Source organism: Fringilla coelebs, assembly GCF_963513975.1.
Source record: "Fringilla coelebs genome assembly, chromosome: 1".
NCBI lineage: Eukaryota > Metazoa > Chordata > Aves > Passeriformes > Fringillidae > Fringilla > Fringilla coelebs.
The window spans coordinates 117,366,404-117,374,358 of NC_140028.1; the positions used below are offsets into that span (position 1 = coordinate 117,366,404).

General features: G+C 36.1%; 1 protein-coding gene across 2 annotated transcripts in view; it reads left to right on the plus strand.

Annotated features, from left to right (window-relative positions):
- TBC1D5 (TBC1 domain family member 5) overlaps positions 1 to 7,955 on the plus strand; it is a 316,725-nt gene that overhangs the window by 96,878 nt on the left and 211,892 nt on the right. For both annotated transcript variants that reach the window (XM_084207646.1, XM_084207647.1), the window contains one exon: positions 7,522 to 7,598. The gene's annotated coding sequence lies outside the window, so the exon portion shown is untranslated. The remainder of the gene's footprint in view (positions 1 to 7,521; positions 7,599 to 7,955) is intronic.

Sequence of the window (7,955 nt, forward strand, 5' to 3'; positions counted from 1 at the left end):
CTAAGCTCACTATAAACTATTATAATCATTTAAATAAATAGAGGAAAAAACAATCCGTTCAATATGTTGAATCAATATGTCATGCTTTGAATATCTATATAATTTTCCTCACATTAGGATCCATGGCACATGTACGGTACAATATGGTCTATAAATAGGCCTGGAAAGAATATGGCTGTATCTTGGACTGCAGAGGGAATGACTGTGCTCCCCAGAACTTGGTGTGTGGTTTTGCCTCGCAGCTGTCTTTCCCTGTAATTGGAGTGTGGTTCAAAACATAACCTAATGGAATTAAAAGGCAGATTTTGATGGCCGCAAGGTAGCAGAGCATATCTTTGTCCTTTCTTGTGTCCAACACAAGCAGAATCTTCATGTGGTATATGCATTTCATTCCTTGTTTGGGCCTGGGAGAAAAACTCTCCTTTTGTGCTCCCACCAGGGTTGTTCAGTGCTCCCATCCAGTTGGATTGGCCAAAGGAATTAAGTGCCTGTGGCTGAAGGAGTCGCCGCTTGCTTTCAGCACCCAGTGCACCAGTGAATGTGTGTTGTACAGAGTCACAGTGATGCAAGACTCTGCACAACAATGACTCTACTGACCTGGACAATATGGATTGGAGCATGAGCTATAGGCCTGAGTAGCTCAGGAGTACTGATGAAAAGAAAAACAAAGGGGAAGTGAGGGATGGTCAGACATGGCTGAAACTCATATAAGTGTGCCTCTGAGATTTATAATGCCTAAGTTTCAAGTCAGCAGTTTAGTCCTTCTTTTTCATCAATTTTTATTCTTTTACTGCTAAGAATTATTTAATCATTTTAAAATAGATTCACAGACTGTATTATGAAAATATGGTGAAAACATGGATGTTGTTAAAATAAGTGGCTTTGCAATATTTAAGATAGTATGTATGCAGTCTAAAAACTCTGTAGAAAGAACAGCATCTAAGTTTGTGTTACTGAAAATGCCAGCTTGATTATTGTAAACTGCCAGTGTACTTCTATCACATAGGAAGAGTAAAATTATATCTGTATTGTAGGAATGGGACAAAGGACAGCAGTGAGGCAGTTGTAGAAGCAGAATATGTCCTAAAGCACATTCTGGGCCTCCAGTCCATTAACTACATAAATTGAGAAGCTGCCATGTTCTTCTGAATTATGGAACAGGAAGTCTCTTGAGGCTTTGCAGTGACATCACAAACTATTAGAGGTTTGGTTTTGATGTCATTAGAATCCCTTGATGAAGTCATGGCCCAGTAATTCATTTTTCATCTGTATTTATGCTGAAATTAAAAATTCTTAGGGCTAGATGGATGGATGAAGCTTCTTACTGTTCTGTTCCTCACTGTTGGAAGTAACATACCATCTCAAGGATATTTAAAAAGATAAATGCACTATTTCTCTTAACATCATGTCCTGCTGTTCTGCAGTTGAATCTAAATTAAAGCAAGTCAAATGTGTGTCTGTTGTGAGAATGGAGAATATTAGGATTAGAGGAGATTATTGAAGATAAGAAATCTGGTCTCTTGTTTCTCATGTGTCATGACTCGGGCCATGTGAGCCTGTAAGAGCCAAGTCTTGATTGAAACCATACTGAAATCTTTGTGTGCCTCCCTTAAAAGCGTTCCACGTGAACACAGGAAAGTGTAGAGTTCCATATAGATGGGGTATTTTACACCATTGGAGCCTTAACATATGGTTGTGGGTGTCACCTAGCATCCAAGTGCCTCAAACTCTGTATCCATAAAATGGGGGAAATGCTTTGCAAGGTAGTTCAACTCAGCACTATTTGGAATCATTGTGGTTTTCATAAAGGACAAAGGTGTGTTGGGTTGTTTCCTGAAACAGTAACAGTCTCTTGTTGACTGGTGGTTAAACATCTAGAATCAAATTCCTGGTCAGAATGCAAATACTGAAAATTCCTAGTACTATAATATCTACTGTGCTACAATAATATGAGGTAAATTCTAACCATTTGCACGCTTGGAACCTTATTAACAATGGTCTGTGTAATTCTGTTCTAAGTTTTATTTCCATTTATCTCCTTTTGATATATTATTTAAGAAAATCTGGATCATTTTATTAAGTAAGATGAAGCACCTGGTTTTTTCAGCATTTTGTTTTGCTAGATGACTTAGGCAAATTGCATGGTTTTACTCTGAAGTTCAAAATTCGTTAAGTAGAATGTAAAAATATCTTAACTTTTCTAGACATTCTTTAGTTTCTTCAGCAGCAAAAATACATGTTTGTTTATCTAGATCTGTTCAGACTTATGCATGCTGAGACCCATTTGAAAGCTGAAGTCTCTATGTAATTTATTTTCAGTGTGTAGTGTAAACTGTTGTGCTGTATATACATTTTATATTTATGTCAGAAAAGGGTTGCAGAGGGGTACTTTGAAACCACCTTTTTGGCTCTAAATAGCTATTGTGTACATATGGTAAGGTACTGCTGCTTAACAATTAGTAACTGCTTTGATGAAACTAAATTACATGTTTAAGTTCCCATCAGGAAGTCGCTTCACATATCTGTATTAATGTATTCAAGGCTCGAGAAGGAAAGTTAATTTTCCAGCTTAAATATTTAATTCAAGCTTAAAATTTAGTCTGTAATTAGAGCTCCCAAATGGCAGGAACATGGAGTATTTGTCCATTTTAATTAGATTGTTGTTTACCTATTAATTATATATCATATCTTGTCATATAGTTTTGATGGTAACAGATGGTGCTAGGAGTTAGTAAGGGTTTGAACAAAATAAGATTTCACATGATTTATTAAGTTGCACTTTATTAGTGAGTGGTCTGCTTTTGTCAGGTTATTCTGTGGAATAAGAAGTTCGAAACATTTCACTAATTTTGGTGATTACTCTCTATGTGAAAATATCTAACTTAAACAACAATTCCAAAAGGTGCATTTGTTTTTTTTTTAGAGGAAGTTGAAATGCACCTTGTATTTCTCCTAAGTTATTGCCTCTATACTATGTGCATGGCAGTAAACTTACAGCTATTTTTTCCCCCTACATTTTGTGCATAAGATTTCTTAGGAGCAGTACCTTTTTTATCTGCAAAGAGTAGTACTGCAGTTGTTTCAGAGGTGAAAGATCTGAGTCAGTTATAAAAATTTTACCTTTTGCATAGAATCCATTTTCAAATTTCAATGGCTGAAAAACCCAGCATATTAATTTGTTCATTGGTGCTTCCAAAATACCAACGTATACACAGCCATCTCTCCAGCAAGCATTTAAATGTAAAAGATAATTGAGATTTTTCAGAGTTCTGTAGTTGTGGACAAGCCATACCATATACCTTCACCCAGTATGTGAACATTTTTCCAATTCTTTGGCAATATCTAGTGCTCATGCAGTTTTTCTAAATTCTTGAGTCCTGTATGAAATGTGTGTCTTCTATCAACCTATGTTTTGATGAAACACTGAAAGCCATGTCCACACATCTGGAAATCATGTGGCACCTTTCTTGTGATATTTTGGAGTTCCTTTTAAACCTGGGATAGAGGAAAAGGAAAAATAAAATTGAAAGGAATGGAAATCTCTTCTGAGTTTTGGAACATTAAAAAAAGAGAAAGAAAGTGACTGAAAGAACTTTCAATTTGCTTTATGACACAAGTGAGAAAAGGAGAAAGTAAAAAAGATATTTGGATAAACAAGATTGTATAGTAGAGGTTAGAGCAAGAATATGTTATTTCTTGAAGAAAGAGAGCTTTAAAATGGGTGAAGATTCAGGAGATGTGTGCATGAGATGTTGCTGAGCAGCACTGGTAAATGGACAGTGGCTTTCTCTATGGGGAGTTTGCACAGTGAAACTAATCAGCAATGAAGCTTAGCAGTGTGGTGTTTGTGGGTGGTTTAGTAGTGATTCAGGAGTGTTTGAGCTTTTAATTCCACTTGATCATAGATCATTTGATCTATTCTAATTTTGGTCACCAGAGGGAAGAGATCAACAACAAGTTTCTTAAGTCCCGGTCAATTCAGCAGCTCTCTGTTACAAAGCTGAGTAAATAGATCATTATTTTGTGGCAAACCCGTCTTCCTGTTTTCACTAGTTGCTTTCATGATATCTTGATAGCTTAATCCCCTTGGGGCATAATATTATCTGAATAAATGAAGATCCTTTTCCTGTAATCCTCCCTTTTTTTATAAACTAATTACATACTTCTGTTTTCCTTCCTCCTTCCTAATTTTCCTCTGTCAAGTTAAAAAAACATGCACGATCATCAGAACTGTACCTGTTTCTTGACATTGACCATGACTTCAAAGAGATGGTAAGAGTCAAGAGTTTTGCTAGTGAAAAGTAAACAGATGGCCACAGTACACACACTGATTTCAAGGCTTGCTTCAGTGGGCGACTTGACAAACAGTAGATCTACAAAACTGCCTCCTTGTTCTGGCACTCGCTTTGTCCTCACACCAGCAGCAACAGATGCTTGATGCTGACACTAGTTCGGTTTTTCCCCACGTAACTTTGGTCACATACTGAGTTGGATTTACTGTGACCTCTCTCTTGTTTCATAATTGTCCCCATTAGCATGATTGCTACCTTAAAAAGTATTGATAAGTATGTCTGTGTTCAAATCAACTGGAGGTGGGGTGAGTAGGGGGAGGTGTTTGGGAGTGTGTATGTATCTTGGATGTATTCCCAAGCCGAGGATCGTTTTATCACCACCTACATCTAAAAAAGAACCACTATGCTGAAATTGTGCAGTTTGATTAGCTAGGAAGAGCTAAGTGACTTGGCCTATTGCCTCTTGTATGTGTGAAAAGATTACCTTCTAAAAATGCGACCTTTTATCCTCTTTTGCTCAGATCCTGGATTTTTCCCTGTGATTTGTAGAGCTGTGTTAATAACACAGAAAACGGCATTCAGTTGTTAGCGATGGAGATATAAGTGATTATAAAAACATTATCACAAGATAGAAGTAGTAAAAATATTCTACTTGCTGAGCTTGCACCATCAGAATTTATTTATACATTTTATGCAAAAATACAGGGTTAATTTTTTTTTCCTTTGACCCTGTATATCAAATGTGATAAAATATGCTATCCTGCAGCTAAAAGCAGATGGAAAAATAAATTGAAGAACAGCATTTAACTGCAGTCTTATCCTAGTTCATATAAAAATATTACAAAAATAAAACAGAGACATAACTGGGTCATTGAAATGTTCTTTAAGAAAGCCTGCTTACGCAACAAAATTACCCCATTTTCAAATACTGTGGTTCATAACATTTGAGGAAAAAAAAAAGTATTTTGAAATATAGTAGCATGAATTTTGTTTTTAAATTAGTTTATACTCTTTGGAGTCGATCATTCATTGAGAACTTTTTTTGTTTCTTTTGCAACATTATAGAAGAAGTGGGCTTGCATTAAAGCTTTCTTATGGACATTTGAGAGTTTTGAGTCATTGCTTCTAATTTATTGCAGCCTTGCAGGGCTTCAGCTGTGCTCCCTACCTTTTTTTTTGGAATATCAGTGCTGTTTGTATTTTCCAGAATAATTCTCTTTCCATGCTTGCCTTTATAAGTAGATTTTGAAGAATAAGTTGAAAAATACCCAATTCAGTAAAATCTTTTGGTATAGATGCTCTGATAGTGAATGCAGCCAACCGTGACATTCTGTAATTTCTCAGCTCTTGGCCAAGTCTGCCTCAGATATCAGACTGAGAAGCATTGAATCTCCTCTACAGAGTCACCTTTTTCTCTCCATCATTATCTAAGCAACTTCAGCCTCTAGTTTCAGTCTGCAAAGCCTAATTTGACTTAGAAATCTTAAGGAAGCCTAAGTTAGACAGTTTTAATAACCCCAGGAGTGGAAATGTGAACACCAGGTAATCATGTAGTAGCATCAGAGCGAAGCTTATTGTTTATGCACATGGAGATTTCAAATAAGAGAAGTGGGATTCTTACCAAAAGGACTGCAAGAATGAAAGCAAGATTCATAGAAGATGAGTAATAAAATGCCATTTATCAAATATGCAACATTTATTAGTGCCTGTAATACAACAGACCTAGCTGGTTTATATCACTGTGTGGGAGAAAGGGCTCAACCTAAACTGATTGTGTTGGGGTTATTAATGCTATTACATTTGATTTCAAAAAATTCATTGCTTTGGTGGTCATTCGTAAAGATGCTATCCACACCATTCCATGACAGTGACTAGATAAACCATACAGGGTGGGCAGTAAAATACCAATATGAAGAAAAAATGTGCTGCCAAAAGATAGGTTTTCTGGTACAGAACAGTCAGGTTAAAATTCTTCTAGAAGATCTTGTCTTCACTGAATGTAAGAGTGTTTTATCATAGTTCTTTAAAGGAAAATGGAAAGCATATGATAAACCTTTAATACATGCTGTCAAATTGTCTACAAAAATGGCCCATGTGTTGAAAGAATAAGTATCATATAAAGAGACAAGTACTTAACAAAGAGACTTCTTTTCATCTCTAGGCCCCTTTTTCAGATTTAGCTGTTGCTGCTATAGCTAAGGTCAGCATCTATATAAATAAATAGTAGGATTAGTTAAGAGCTGTTCTGAAACTGCCTACACAATTCTTGGATCCATGAAAGTTTTTCCTTCTGATTTTTTTTTCTCATTGAGTTTACTTTTGAGTTGGGTTTATGGTGATCCTTTGCTCAGAAAGTAATGAGTTTTGAATTCATCAGAGATGCACAGAAAGAGAGGAGAGGGTACGTTGCAAGGTATGAGTGTACGTCAGTGATTAACAATCATTTACAAGTAGGGTTCCAGTTTAAAAAGGTGTAAAAAATAAGAGATGATTGGCTCTAAATGTCTTCCTCTTGACACGAAAGTGTGAGAAGAGCTTTTTTCTCCCCATGTTTTCTTTCTATTTTTTCATAACACATTGATATTGAACCCTAGTAGAGAATGTGCTTTATTTCAGCAAAAAGGATGGGACGGTACAACAGCCAACTATCAAGTGAAAGAACCTACTGTTCATATTATGGCTCCAGTTGCAAGGTCTGTTTATGAGAATAGAAACTTTGAAAAATTACTGGTTTACATTATTCATAGTAGGAGAAAAAAATTCCCTGAGCCCCGAGTTAATTTTAACTCAGAAGAACCGTGATGATAAGAGGGAAGAACGAGGGTATTTGTTTCTGACAGCAGTGGTGGCTTATGTCAGCTTAGTTGACATGAAACTGCAGAATGGAGAACTCATAGATGGTGGTCCTCCCTAAAAGAAAAACATTATTGTTTTATATTAGTAATCCTTGTTTTGATGACTACACATTTTATTTTAAGACAGTTGGCACGTTTTTCTCTATTCACATTTAGGGTCCATATTTAACAGGATTAAATTCTTTAGGTTCTTTCAAGGATTTGTACGAATTATGATAAAGTTATAAAGTTATAGATTGGATACAAGTTGAAGTCAACGGTAATCTATATTTACCAGTACTTAATATTTGTTTGGTATTCAGGTTTCTCTGAATAATATATAGCATCTTAAAAGAGCTTATTCTGACTAGCATTTTTATGGGTCTGTTTTGTAGAGGAGTCCAGGTCTTAAGGGAACGCTGCTTCTCCATCCCTGCTGTATTCTTCCATGTTAGATCAAGACACCTGACAGGTCAGTGAAGGAAGGTTGTGCCACATGTTGTTGTGTCTGTCTTTCCTGGTGGGAAAAGGATTTTTAGCTTATTGTCATCCTGATACTGTTTGGAAAAGCTAAAAGTGTAGGGTAATAGTTTACCAGTTCCCTTCTTCCCCTATATATCCAACAAAGCTGAAGCTAAGGCGTCTTACACGACTGTACGCTGATATTCCAAGTGTTTAAAATTATTGTGTGATCTTACAGACCATATGTGCTGCAAAAGATAGCCATACTGGCATGAGTTAAGGCTATAAAAAGAATCTTTCCTCCAAATTTACTGATTTAGGTTAGACCCTATGCATTGTTTTACTTGTACATGTATTTTTTTTTTGG